The sequence below is a fragment of the Vombatus ursinus genome, unplaced genomic scaffold (genome assembly GCF_900497805.2).
Source record: "Vombatus ursinus unplaced genomic scaffold, bare-nosed wombat genome assembly UNPS02014847.1, whole genome shotgun sequence".
Taxonomy (NCBI): domain Eukaryota; kingdom Metazoa; phylum Chordata; class Mammalia; order Diprotodontia; family Vombatidae; genus Vombatus; species Vombatus ursinus.
The window spans coordinates 11,327,935-11,343,013 of NW_020954625.1; the positions used below are offsets into that span (position 1 = coordinate 11,327,935).

General features: G+C 36.0%; 1 protein-coding gene across 1 annotated transcript in view; it reads left to right on the forward strand.

The window, feature by feature from the left end:
• The first annotated feature begins 232 nt into the window (after positions 1–232).
• The window catches only part of JMJD1C (jumonji domain containing 1C), a 188,453-nt gene continuing 173,606 nt past the window's right edge, over positions 233–15,079 (forward strand). The window contains exon 1 of the mRNA XM_027840562.1: positions 233–318. The gene's annotated coding sequence lies outside the window, so the exon portion shown is untranslated. The remainder of the gene's footprint in view (positions 319–15,079) is intronic.

A 15,079-nucleotide genomic window follows, 5' to 3' on the forward strand; every position in this document is an offset into this window, starting at 1 on the left:
TAGGGAAACATTTGAACCTTCATAATGAAGAAATTGTTAACAACAGTTCCAGAGGACTTAAGATGAAACATGCTATCTACCTCCAGATAAGAGAGATGATGAACTCAGAATGTAAATTGAAGCATACATTTTTTAACATGCCTAATATGGGAATTTGTTTTGCTTGACTATACATATTTATAATGGGTTTTGTCTTTTTTGCTTTCTCGGTGGAAAAGAGGGAGTTGGAAGAATTCAGAACTGAAAATAAAATTGAATTTAAAGAAAAGAAAGAAATTCGTAAATAATTGGAAGCAATTGCATTTCCCATTGCTTCAGGTATTGTGTGAATCTTTGTTGACTTACGGGGAAATATGGTGTGGGATATATTCATGTTATTTGACAATTCAACGTAGTAAACACTTCAGTTGTTCAAGATCCTGCCTTCTTATGCTTTTATAATATGTTGATGTTTAAATCTTAGGGCCAGAGTTGGTAAGTATTATTTAAAACAAATTCTAAACAATTGTCATTATGTTGCTATGCTCCTTCTCACCTCCAGATGCTATTTGAAATAGGAGCTTGATGTATGATTATCACAGGGTTATGGCTTAACAAAACTTCATATATTTGTTGTTTCAAGTCATGTAGAATGTGTTATATGATATTAGCAGCTGTTTAATAATCATCTTTTTTTGTGTTGTAGCAGTCATCTGTACTTAATATCTTCTTACAGTTTTATATTTAGCATTTTGAAATATTAGTTATATACTATATGGGTATGAAACATATGAGTGGTCCTATGAACCCAGAACTCTTGACCAAAACAAATTATACATACATGATATATCCTTGAATATACATAAGAATAAACATCCTTTGACAGAGGTCCAAATCAGCGTGTTGCATTTTAAGTAGAAGTTTTAAAGTTTCATTTGGGCAGTTCAGCCAAGTACTTAATATGTAGTATTCTGAAATTAAAAATAAATGCCACAATCTATTTTGACTTAATAATAAAAATATCATAACAGATTATTTCTGTTAATTTTAAAATTATTTAACTATGTTTCTATTTTAATGACTGCACTGCAGGGTGGGTTTGTCTTTCATAATAAAACATATGGGAAAGCTAGGCCTTAAAAAGATGTATTAAAAGCTAATTTAAATGTTTCATAGCCAGGTGGGTATCACATTGAGTGCTGCTTTGTTTTAAATGGAATAAATTGGTGGTATGTGTTGGGGGATATTGGAGGAGATACAAAATGAGTAACTGAAAGATTTTTTTTTAATAAACAGGAGTCTGTATAACAAGTCGAGGGGGCTAGGAATAGAAATTTTATAGATTTAGGTATGAATGGGCGGGCTAAGTACTTGAGATGACAAAGTGGAAGCCCCTACCAGCTTTGTCTGTAAATACCATGAGATATTTAAGAACAAAGAGGTAAGTGGACTCTAAATGTGTTCACATGCTTAAAACTGGAATTAAGTTGAACTCTTTGGGAAAATATCTCTTTTATTTTGGAAATTTTATTTATTATGGCTTTTATTTAATGTAATATATACCCAGATAAAAGTTTTACTAAATGCAGATGAGAAATGAAAATGAAAATACTGTTGATCAGTATCAGAAAACATTTATTTGTTATAATAGTGCTTGGTGGAATACAACATTGTTTTTGGAACTGAAAAAATATTTAAAATATAATTCAGTATCATTTTAATATAGTCAGCAGTTGATTTTTGTGATTCCTATTTAAGAGAAAAACAGAATTTCATTCACTCTCAAGCAAAGAGAAATTCTTTAAAAGATTTCTCTTGCTGATTTCCAAGAGGAGGCATAAAAGCCTGTTTAAAAACAGATATAGGTAGAAGGAAGTGTTAGAAGAAAAACTATGAAAGAAAATTGCCTGTTACTTGTTTTTAAAATTTAGTTTTTTTGAATTAACAAGAATTTGTTTTCTCATTATGTCCCACGTTTCTTCTCTCCCACCCCCCACCCCCCATGTAGGTGGGGCAGGGCAGGAAAAAAACAAAAGCCTTGTAAGAAATATGCATAGTCTGGCCCAAAAAAAAAATCCTTCATCAGTCATCTCCAGAAATTGCATGTCTTGATCTACATGCTGTCTCTCACCTCTGTATGAGGAGATGGGTAGCATACTTCATTGGTTTTCTTTCCTTTTTTTTTTTTTTTTTGGCTAGGCAATGGGGTTAAGTGACTTGCCCAGGGTCACACACCTAGGTAAGTGTCAAGTGTCTGAGGCCATGTTTGAACTTGGGTCCTCCTGACTCCAAGGCCAGTGCTCTATCCACTGCCCACCTAGCTGCCCCTGTGGGTTTTCTTGAATCGTGGTTGTTCGTTCTATGTATCGATTCTTATGTCTTTCAGAGTTGTTTGTCTTGACAATGCTGTTGTATTATTCTCTTGGTGCTGTCTACTTCACTCTATATAAGTTCATATGAGAGTTTCTAGGTCTCTCTGAACTCTTTTTTCCTCATTTTTTATGGGCCAATAGAATTCCATTATATTTATATATATTAATTTGTTCAGTGCTTCCCCAGTTGATGGATACCCCTTTTAGTTTCTAATTCTTTGCAACCACAAAAGCAATATAAATATTTTTTGTACATGAGTCCTTTTCTTTAATCTTTTTAGGGGCATAGAATGCCTAGTCATCATATCTCTGGGTCTGCCTTTTATTTCTCTGCAGAGAAAAGCTGGTTTTATTTTGTATATCTGCTTCAAATAGTAAACATTTACCACAAAATTTGAGGGGGGCAGCTAGCTGGGGTATTATTTAAAATTGCCATGGCAAAGGAAAAAATAAAGCATATGACTTTTTGATTCTAATATCTACTCTTTGACTTAGATTATATTATCTATTTATAATGTTATTTTGTAAATTGTTCTGCTCACTTCAGTTTGTATCAGTTCATACAAGGCTAATCAGTTTTCTGTGAAACAATCCTCTTCATTTCTTTTAGCATGATAGTATTCCATAACATTCATATACCATAATTTCTTCAGCTATTACCCAATTAATGGGTACTTCTTCAGTTTCCAGATATTTGCAACCACAAAAAAAGCTGCTATAAATGTATTTGTACATATAGGTCCTTTTCTTCTTTTTTTGATTTCTTTGGAGTAGAGATTGAGTAATGGTTTCTTTGGGTCAAAAGACATGCAGAATTTAATACTCTCAGTCATGATGTAGAGTATAAACTTCGTGAAAAAGATACCTGCCATCCCCATTACTATTACTGTCAACTCCCACAGATGGGTAGGCAAACCCAGTAGCCTCGGTAATAGCATTGTCCAACAGTATGCTGGCACTGAATCCAGTCTGGTTCCCAGCAATGATCATTCAGAGAAGCATCCCTTGTGGAGAAGCAGGCAGTCCCCTGCCTCTACAGATGCTGCAGTACCCAAAGTACCAGCTATCCCAACTCCTGAAGTCTTAGAACAGAAAATTTTCTCCACCAAAATCCTTGGCATTGTCATATGGTTCAACATCAGAAATGGATATGATTTCATCAGTGAAAACATTTAAAAAAGTTGCGTTATCAGGTACTATGCTGCTATATCCCTAAGGAGCACTGGAGCTTGATATTTGATTTATCTCTGAAATCACGTGTATGTGTTGTGTCACTCAGAATGTGAGCTCCTTGAGAGTGGGGACTCCCTTTCTTCTTTTCGTATTTTACCATGTGCTTTGGACATATTAAGCATGCAATGATTTTTATAATTTATTCATTCATTCATTTTTTGAGGCAGCTTGGTAGCATAGTGTTGAGTGCTGGACTCCAGAGTGCCGAAAATCTGGTATCACATCTTGACTCAGATATTTAATAGCTGTGTGAGCCTGAGCAAATTACTTAACTACTCTCAGCCTTAGTTTCGCAGTGTTTTAATGTTAGCTGTTATTATTGGTGGTGTTTGCAGTTCTCATTGTTGAAGTGCTGTCGGGGAGCTGAATTGAGATGAGGATGCCAAGAACAGTCTTTTTAGTTTGAATGAACTTGAAAAAGTAAGAAATGGAACTGCCTATAGCCATTGTTTTCTTCAGTCAGTCTGTACCAGTAAATTATTAGACAGGAAAAATATATAAGGCTACTTTTTTTTTAAGTGGAAAGAAAATGGATATTAAAGTGTCCCTTTTTATTTCATCTGTAATAGCAAGGAGTACTCTTATCTCATCTAGTTTTGTTCCACTTAAGTTCCTTTAAAATGTTTTAAATTGAAATAATCTTCCTTTTTTTTCTAAGTGTTTAGAACTATAATTAGCATTTTTCATTAAGCAATCTACTCCATATTGTTTGTCCTCAAAAATTGATACCAAAAGATTATATTTTTATTATATTAATTTTTTCATCATTTTTCTTTCGTATTTTATTACTGATTAGTGTGCTGCCATAAACATTTAAGATTTTTGAAAAATTGCTATTTTCACAAATGAAAAATAGCTTTGGACATTTTCTTTTAATTGGGAGGAGCTATAGTTTATATTAAGCTCAAAGCTGCCAGGCACTTAGAAAATGATTTTGAGAAATTCATTTTAAAAAATTATAAATCAACAATATATTAAGCTCCTATTTTTCTGGAATCTCAAAACTCTGACGCCTGCAAGACATTAATACGTTTGATTTCTTGATAAAGAGTACCTGTGACAAGCTATACTCTTATCTTATATTTCATTGAATAATTAATTTCCATAGTTTGTCCTTTACTGGCCAAAGGTTCAGACTAGTCTTCTATGCATTGGATATTTGCGCCACCATATAATAACCTGAAAATAATGCACAATCTTGAAGTAATATGTAGATCATTGAAGACTACCTATATTCATTTTGTTTTAAGCATATTACGTTTTGTGGCGATTAGAAATAATTTTGTTTTCAATTAAATGCCATGTTAATGAAAGTGAGGAGAAATAAGACTATATCTGATAGGTGGGATTTCTTAATTTGTAGAGTAAAGGAGCTAGACCAAATAATCTCGAGTTTCATTGTTTTTACATTTGATGCAAAAAATATAAGAATTGTTGCATTAGTTTTCTGTGAGATGCTCTTGTGTTTTCCATGAGCAATTCTTTCATTAGCTTATTTTTAATAGTACATGATGATCTCTTTTAATAGCTGGAAAATTGGCAAATGAGGTTTTTTTTCTTTGGTGGTTCCTTTGAAGCTAGATCTATTTCATTTTTTGAGATTGGGTTATTTGAGATCTCTAGCATTCTGATAGTTTTTGTATTTTACATTTTTGAAGATACTCCTCTTTTGTGTGTGTGTTCTTAGTTTTGCTAACATGTGATTATGCATTAATATAGTATGTTTATTGTATTTCTTTCTTTTAGTTTTGTTATGATTTCACCTGTTTATCCTGCTGCGCGTGACCTTTGATGCTGAACATTCTCACTCTGGTCATATCGTTTATATCCCAGTGATTCTGAACTGCTGTATTTCATCATAATCCAAACCCGTATCCAACCTCCCCTACCATCTGTTCTTTATTCCCATTCCTCTCTGCCCAAAAGTTTTATCTGAACTTCAGCCAGCCCTTCTACTGTGCCCTCTGAAATGCCTGTTCCATATGCAACACACTTTCCTTCATCCTAAATATACTAATTTAAAGCTCTAATAGTGTAGTATTATGCTTGTCTTTTCACAGCACCTTCCTACCTCTGATTTTTTCCATCTTTGCCAATTAGCAGTGTGTGAGCTACAACCTTAGAGTTGCTTTGATATCTATTTGTTTTATTAATAGTCATTAATAGTCATTTAGAGCAGTTTTGTGTGTTCTTTAATTGTTTACAATTCCCATGACCTCTGATCCATTAGGTAATGGCATTTGGTCATAGGTATTTGGATTATTTTTCTGTGCATTTTGGAAATCAGTCTCTTATTTGATGTAGCTGAGGCAGCGTGGCACAGTGTGTTGAAAGCCTGTGAGATAGATTGACTATGCGGAGCACTGGTTCAATTCACTTAGTTCCTGGTGCTCTAGTAAGCATATAAGTTTCAGAGAAGGTTCCAACTTTCATTTTTTGAGGATGTTTCCTTACATGGGATGGGTCAAATCCATTCATCCTTATGGATGAAAACGTAGGTCCAGCCACTGGCCATGTTTGATATAAAGGTCCTTCTCCTCACCCTCCCCTCCCCCAAGCTGCTTCCTTGCTTATCCTAATTGTATTGCTTTTACTTATACAAAAACATAAAGTTCATATAACCTTTGGCCTTTTGTGATTATCCCTGCCCCTCTTTTGATTAAGAACTCTTCACTTAGCTGTAGTTATGAAGGGTATATTTGATGTAGTTGTCTTCAGATTTTTATAATCTTTATCATTCAGGTTGCATATCTACTTTGTACTTGTATTATTTACTGCTTTATGTTGTTCTAAAGCTAATTTATACCCAATTGCTTCCCAGCTTATCCAGCCAGCAGTTCTTTCCAGCAGCTTATTTTCTGAGTAATTTTTGTTTACAGCTTATCAAACATAGGTTGTTGCTATACCTTATAATGAGGCATGTTTTGTTTCTTGTCTCCAGTTGTTACACTTCAAATTCATAATTTTTTACTTTTGTTACCACTCAGACCAGTCTCTCCTTTCTGTGAGCAGGAACATTAATTTATTTGGTTTTCATCATATGAATATTGGCTACCTTTTGAGTCCTGATCTCACACCTGTCTTTCTTTCTCAATCACATGAATTACCATATAATACCATTTTGTTTTGCAAAAGGAAGCCCTTTTCAGCCCTTCTTCTTTGTTGTTTGAAGAAATTCTTAGTAGCATCCTGGCCTAAGGAAATGTTGGTTCTTTTGTGTAAACTGCCCTGGTCAGACCACGTAGCTATGACCTAACAACTCTCTACAAGTACTTCAATGACTGTCATGTGATAGAGGGATTCTATTTCTTCTTTTTGGCCCAATTAGGCTTGATAATAATAGAAACTTCCTAAAAATTGGAGTTATCCAAAAGTAGACCAGGCCACCTTGTGACCCAGTGGGTTTTTGCTCATTGCAGAAGCTGAATGATAACTCGTCAGGTTATAGTAGGAATTCCTTTTTCATTATGGGCTAGACAGGATGACCTGTGGGGCCCCTCCTAGCAGGAGATCTTGTGATCAAGTTTATTTCGACAGGAATTTGCTCCACTCTGTTTGCAAGGCCTGGTGCTGAGTGCTGAGAGCATTAAGGCCTAAAAATGAGGAACTCAGTCTGGGAACAGTTTGCGTCGAAGGCACATAAACTGAACCTTGTAGATTTCCAGGAAGTGTAGAAGTGAGGAAAGAGAGTTGTTTAAGCAGGAGACATTGTTCGTCATGTGATACTTAACATCTGAGGCATTTTAATGCAGTGACCATGTTGGTGTCACTTTATATACTTATGAAAGTTTTCTTTTAGAAAGTTTTACTCCAGCGCTACGTTGCAGTGTTGGAAGTGATCTTAGGTTCTCAACTTCTCTGCTAGCAGAAAATAAGCTCTCGAAGGTTCTGTCAGGCACCCTTTTGGTGCTTCAGGTTCACTCCTGGAAAGAGACTGTATCTGCTGTAGTAATTAATTTCTTCATCTTGGTTACTTGATTAGAAAAAGAAAAGTACAAATCGGTACTTGACTCTCCAGCCTTTTCTGCTGTTGTAGAAAAGGGGGCAAATAGTGTTAAAGATCAGAGACTTTTTAGACAGTCTGTAAACATGAACTATTGCTACTGCGAAAGTGACATCCTTCTCTACTGAACACAACGGAGACAGTATCAAACAAATAGATTCACATTAATGTCAAAACGCTTGTTATGAATTAAACTGAAAATAAAAGGAAGTTGTGGCACAATGGAAAACCGACTGAGTTTTTCCTAAGGCATGCAACAGAAATTTAGTTGTATACGCATAGATTTTGAGGAAGAAGGGAACTTAAAGGTCAAGCCCCCAACCCCTTAATTTTACAGATTGAGGTACCTGAGGTCCAGATGTAAAAAAATAATTGCATAGTTATTTCCATTGTGTACCTGAAAGCAGTCAGAAATACTTTATTGAAAACTTGGCCATTTTGTCTTTCATTCCTTGTCAGTCAGTAAACATTTATTAAACACCTATTATGTAGCAGGCACTGTTGTTAGATGTAGGTACAAAAGGAGGCTGCCCCTAAGGAGCTCACAGTCTAATGGGAGAGACAACAAGCAAACAACTATGTACAAACAAACTATATACAGGGTAAATAGGAGATAATTAAGAAAGGAAAAGTTACTAGAAATTAAGAAGAGTTGGAAAAAGCTGCCTGTAGAAAGTGAGATTTTAGTTGGGACATGAAAGTAGCCAAGGGAGATACCGGGAGCCAGAGCCGAGATGAGAGAGCATTCCAGGCATGGCAGACAGTCAGAAAAAGAATGCCCAGAACTGAGACATGGAAAAGCTTCTTCAAGGAGCAGAAGGAAGTGAATGCCACTGAATCGAAGAGTATATTTCTGGGGAGTGACATGTGAGGGAGGAATGGTGACCTCATCAGCTCCAGCGGGTTGAATTACCATCACTGTGCTGATGTTTCTCAAATCCCGTTTAATCTCTTTGCTGACCTCCAGTCTCATATCTCCAACTGCCCTTTAAGCAACTCAAACTGGACATCTTAAACTGGAAATGTCCAAAACAGAACTCATTATCTTTCATTCTGAACCTTCTCCCTTCTCTGTTGCTATAGAGGACAACACCATCCTCTTTAGCCCCTCAGGCTTGCAATCTGGGAGTCATCCTGGACTCCTCTCTTAGCCCCATTATCCAATATGGTGCTAAGGCCTGTTGATTTCACCTTTGGGGCATCTCTCAAATATGCCACTCTCTCTCCTCTGACACTGACACTACCCTGTTGCAGTTCCTTATCACCTCATTCCTGGACTATTACAATACCCTACTGGTGGGTCTGCCTGCCTCAAATCTCTCCCCACTCCAATGCATTCTCCTTTCAGTCACTAAAGGGACTTTCCTAAAGTAACAGGTGTGATCATATTACGCCCTTCCAAACCCCCCCCCCCCCCATTACCCCATTGGCTCCATATTGCTTTCAGGAGCAAATATAAAATGTTCTGTTTGGCATTCAAAGCTTTTCATAACCCAGACCCCTCCTACTTTCTCAGTCTTTTTACACTTTACTCTAGATGTATATCCTCAGATCCAGTGACATTGGCCTCCTTGTTGTTTCTCAAGCAAGACACTCCATTTCTCACCTCTGGGCTTACTCTTTCTACGTCTCCCATGTCTAGATCACTTTCTGTCCTCCACTCCAACTACTGACTTCCTTGGCTTCCTTAGACCTTCAACAAAAATCCCACCTTCTACTGGAAACCTTTCCTAATCCCTCTTAATTCCAGTGCTTTCCCTTGTTTAATCATTTCCTATTTATCCTGTATATAGTTTCCTTTGTACGTTTGTTTGCATGTTGTAATTTCCTTGAGTGCGGCGACTGGGTTTCACAAACTCTTATTGTATCCTCAGCACTTTGCACAGTGCCTGGCACTTAAATGTTTATTGACTCATTGATTACCGCACATCCAATTTGAGATGTCTGAAAGGCAGTTGGAGATGTGAGATTGGATGTCAGCAGAGAAATTGGAGCAAGATAAGTAAATTTTATAATCATTACCATAGAGATGGTAATTAAATGTATGAGAGCTGATGAGATCACCAAGTGACATAATTTAGAGGGAGAAGAGAAGAAAGCCTGGGACAGAACCCCTTTGGGACACCTTTGGTCAGACGGTATGATCTGGAGGGATGTATGGGGTGTTCAGGAAGGAGTAACACCTGGTGTGAGGGCTTGTTGAGCCCTCTTCAGGGCTGCTCATCCACCTTTGGTGTTCATCTTCAACCAGCTCTCACCTCTGGCTCCAAGAAGCTGTGTAGTATGCTCAGAAGCAACACCCCAGTAAACTGTCTTGACAGATTGGCTAATTTAGGTTGAGGTCAACCAAGAGGCCTCAAACCCATCAGTAAGTAGGAGGGTTTCTAGCCCAAGCGTGTGAAGACTTTCTCTGGTAGAATGAGCAATTGAGATAATTTATTCTAACAACCATAAAAGTGGGTGAAGCAGGCACTGTGGAGTGCTTAGAGTTTGGTCAGGCATCAGAGATGCCAAGGTTGTTCAATGCATCCTGGACCATTGCTGGTCACCTTGACTTTGTCCTGCCACTGGACTTCTTTGATTTAGGAAGAGAGAGTGAGGCTTACCACTTTGTGCAGTTCTGTCTCACTTAAATCCAATTCATTTGTGAGTGGCATTGGTCCTGTTTGAAGATGAAGGACCAACAATAACAACCATCCAGATGAAGATCCAGCAATAGAGACAGAGAAGGAGTGGTCAGGTTGGAAGGATAGCCATGAGAGAGTGATGTCACAAAATCCTGGAGAGAAGAGAGTATAAAGGAGGAGAGAGGGGTGGAGCCAAGGTGGTAGGCAGCAGAGCTCTTTCAATATGCCCCTCCAAACCATTTTAAAAACCTCCAGTCAAATTCTGGAGTGGCAGAGCTAACAAAAGATCAGAGTGAGACATTCTTACAACTCAAAACAACATAGGAGTTTAGAAGGAGAGATCTGTGATACAGGGGAGTAGGCTGGCCGTGAGTCTATGTGGATGAAACACCAATGGTTAGACTAGCTGGTGGTGATAGAATCAGCAGAAGCTTTGGGAGCTCATAAGTCAGAGACAGTAAGGGGATCTCGCAACTGGTCAGAAAGAGATCAGATTGTTTGGCAACTCCCTTACATATACCCACTCCTGGGGCATAGTTCAAGAATAGAAAGGAGTACTTTTTCAGTCAAAAGGGAGTAGAAGCCCTGAGGGACAGTATCTCTTCCCATCCCAAAGGATCAAGGACCTTTCCTGGTTAAGGAGCAAAATGAAGACCAAGAGATCAGTGACCACATCTTTTCCCAAATCACACCACGTTGAAAGAACTGAAAACTTCTAAACCCGCTGGACTAGTTTTGAAAAGAGCAGTGTGAAAAAGCCTGAAGCTTGAGAGAGAGTCCTACTCTCCCCCCATCTCCCACGTTGGAACAGAGCCCAACATTAACAAAAAATTCCAAGTCAATAAATAAGGTATAAAAATGAGCAAATAATAACAATAACAAAAGAACTTGACCATAAAAATCTACTATAGTGACAGGGAAGATCAAGACACAAACTCAGAAGACAATGAAGTCAAATCAGCTTGCTATAAACAAAGCCTCAAAGAAAAATGCTGATTAGATACAGTCCCAATAGAAATAATTGGAAGAGATGAAAATTATTTTTCAGAATCAAAAAAGAGTGGTACAGGAAAAATTAGGCAAAGAAATGAAAGCAAAGGAAGAAAATTGTAAAAACAGAATTAACAGCTTGGTAAAAGAGGCACAAAAAGTACTGGGAAAAAAAACACCTTAAATAATAGAATTGTCCAAATGGAAAAAGAGGTACAAAAATTTACAGATGAAAATAACTCCTTAAAAAATAGAATTAGCCAAATGGAAAAAGAGTTACCAAAGCTCATGGAAGAAAATAATTCTTTAAAAATTAGAATTGGGCAGGAATAAGCTAATGACTCCATGAAACATCAAGAAACAGTAAAACAAAGTCAAAAGAATGAAAAAGTAGGAGAAAATGTGAAATATCTTATTAAAAAACTGACCTGGAAAACAGATCAAGGAGATAATTTAAGAATTGTTGGATTATTTGAGAGTCATCATCAGAGAAAGAGCCTAGAAATCATATTTCAGGAAATTATCAAGGAAAACTGCCCTGATTCCCTATAACTAGAGGGTAAAATAGAAATGGAAGGAATCCACTGATCAGTACCTGAAGAGATCCCAAAAGAAGGGATGGTTAGAAACAAAACAGATTTGAGAGAAGGGAGAGGATAAAAAGAGAGAGAAGGATGAGCAATCGAAATAGGACAGTGGGAAATGTATAGTTAGTAATTGTAAGTGTGAGTATGAATGAAATGAATTCACCAGTAACATGGAAGTGAATAGCAGAGTGGATTAGAAACCAGAATCTAATAATATGTGTGTAGTTTTTTGTTTGTTTTGGTGAGGCAATTGGGGTTAAGTGACTTACCCAGGGTCACATAGCTAATAAGTGTCAAATGTCTGAGGTCACATTTGAACTCAGGTCCTCCTGACTCTATCTACTGTGCCACCTAGCTGCCCCTGTATATGTTGTTTAAATAAGGGGCTGGAGCAGAATCTTTTGTGTTTCAGCTGAAGTTAAAAAAAGATAGGGGTAGCAACCATGATCTCAGGCAAAGCGAAAGTAAAAATAGACCTAATTAAAAAGGGTAAAAAGGGAGACTAGACAATGAAGTAATATCAGTAAGAAACACATGTGCACCAACTGGCATAGCATCCAGATTCTTAAAGGAAAAATTAAATAATTAGAGGAGGAAATAGTTAATATGCACTAGTGGGGAACCTCCATGTCCTCTCAGAGCTAGAGAAATCTGATTATAAAGCAAATAGGAAAGAAAATGAAGTAGATGGAAATTTAGAAAAGTTAGATATGATAGACTTCTGGAGGAACGCGAATGGGAATAGAAAGGAGTATACCTTTTTTCCCAGCTGTACATGGCACCTTCATAAAAATTAACCATGTATTCAGGCATAAAAAACCTCACAACCAAGTGCAGAAAAATACATTCTTCTCAGACCATAAAGAGCTGGAGAAGCATAGGTGAAAAACTAATTGGAAACTAAATAATCTAATCCCAAAGAATTAGTAGGTCAAAGAACAAATCACAGAAATAATCAGTAATTTAATTAAAAAGGAATGAAACAACATTGCAAAATTGGTGGGATGCAACCAAACCAGTACATAAGGGGAAATTTTATATCTTAATATGTGCATCAATAAAATTGACAAAAAGCAGATCGAGGAATTAGGCATGCAACTGAAAAAAAAAAAAGCTAGGAGAACAAATCAAAAATCTCCACTTACACACCAAATTGGATATCCTGAAAATCAAAGGAAAGATTAATAAAATTGAAAGTAGGCAAACCATTTGAAGTAATTAATAAAACTGGGAGTTGGCTTTTATGGAAAAAAATGGATTAACCATTGGTTAATTTGATTTTTTTAAAAAGATGAAAGACAAATTACCAGTATCAAAAATGAAAAGGGTGAATTCACTACCAGTAAAGAGAAAATTAAAGTAATTATTAGGAACTACTCTGCTCAGTTCTATGCCAGTAAATCTAACAATCTAAATTAAATGTATGAATATTTGTGAAAATGTAAGTAGCCTAAGTTATCAGAAGAGGAAGTAGTGAGATAATTTAAAAAATCCTATCTCAGGAAAAGAAATTAAACAAGCCATCAATGACCTCCCTAAGAAAAAATCTTCAGGACCCAGATGGATTCACAAGTGAGTTATACCAAACATTTAAGGAACTATTAATCCCAATACTGTATAAAGTATTTGGGGAAAATAGTTAAATAAGGAGTCCCACCAAATTCTTTTTATGGTGCAAATATGGTATGGTAAACAGATAAAGCCAAAACAGAAAGCTATAGACCAGAATGAATTTAAATGCAAAAAAAAATTTTTGTAAATAGAATTTTATTTTTTCCAATTACATGTAAAGATAATTTTCAACATTCATTTTTAATAAGATTTTGAGTTCCAAAATTTTCTCCCTCCTTCTAAGAACTTCATCCTCCCCAAGGTGGCAAGCAATCTGATGTAGATTATACATATAATGCAAAAATTTTAAATAAAATCCAAGCAAGGAGATTACAGCAATGAATCACAAAGATTATATGCTATGACCAGGTGAGATTTATACCAGGAATGCAGGGCTGGTTCAATATTAGGAAAACTGTAATCGTAATTGACCATATCAATAGCAACAAAAACTGTATCATTATATCAATATAAATACACATATAAAATATGATATATATATAATATAAAAAAGACTTTAATGAAATACCTTGCCTGTTCCTATTGAAAACACCAGAAAATATTGGGATTAAAATTACCTTTCTTAGAATAAAGTTATATCTATCTAAAACCAAGGGGAAGCATTATATTTAATAGAGAGAAACTTGAAACTTTTCCAGTAAGACCTTGAATAAAGTAAGGATGTGTATTATCACCTTTATTACTCAATATTGTACTAGAAATGCTATCTATAACAATAAGACAAAAAAAAAGAATTTAAAGAAATAAAAATAGGCAGTGGGGAAACAAAACCATCACTTTTTGCAGAGAATATGATGATTTACTTACAAAATCCTAAAGAATCAACTTAAAAATTCCATTCAGAATAACTGCAGATGATGTAAAATATTTGTGAGTCTACCTGCCAAGACAAACATAAACACAATTATAAAGTACTTTCTATTCAGATAAAGGTATCTAAACAATTGGAGAAATATTAATAGCTTATGTGTAGGCCAAGCCAATATAATAAAATAAAACTAATGTATCCAGAATTGGAAGGAAAACAGGCAACTGGCAAAATATTTTTCAGCAAGTTTCTCTGAGAAAGGCCTAATTTTTCTAATATATGTGGAACTGGGTCAGATTAGAGCCATTCCCCAGTTGGTAAATGATCAAAGGGTATGAACAGTCAGTTTTCAGAAGAAATCAAAGCTCTCATTAGTCTCGTTAAAAAATACTCTAAATCACTACTAAAAACAACTCTTGAGATATGACTTTACTTATCAAAATGGCTGACATGACAAAAGGAAAAAGACAGGCTGGAGGGAATGTAGAAAAAATTGGGACTTTAATGCACTGTTGGTGGAGTTGTGACTTAGTTCAACCATTCTGGAGAACAATTTGAAATTACACTCAAAGGACTATCAAACTGTACAAACCCTTTGGCCCAGCAAGACCTCTACTAGGGCTGTAGGAAACAGATCAAAGAAAAAGGAAAAGAACTCATTTGTACATAACTATTTATAACAGCTCTTCTTGTGGTGGGAAAGACTTGGAGGTTGAGGGATGCACATCAGTTGCTGAATGGCTGAACAAGTTGTAGAGTGCTGTTGTAATGGAATACTGTTGTGCTGTAGGAAATGATTGAACAGGATAGTTTCAGAAAAACCTGGGAAGACTTATATGAACACATGC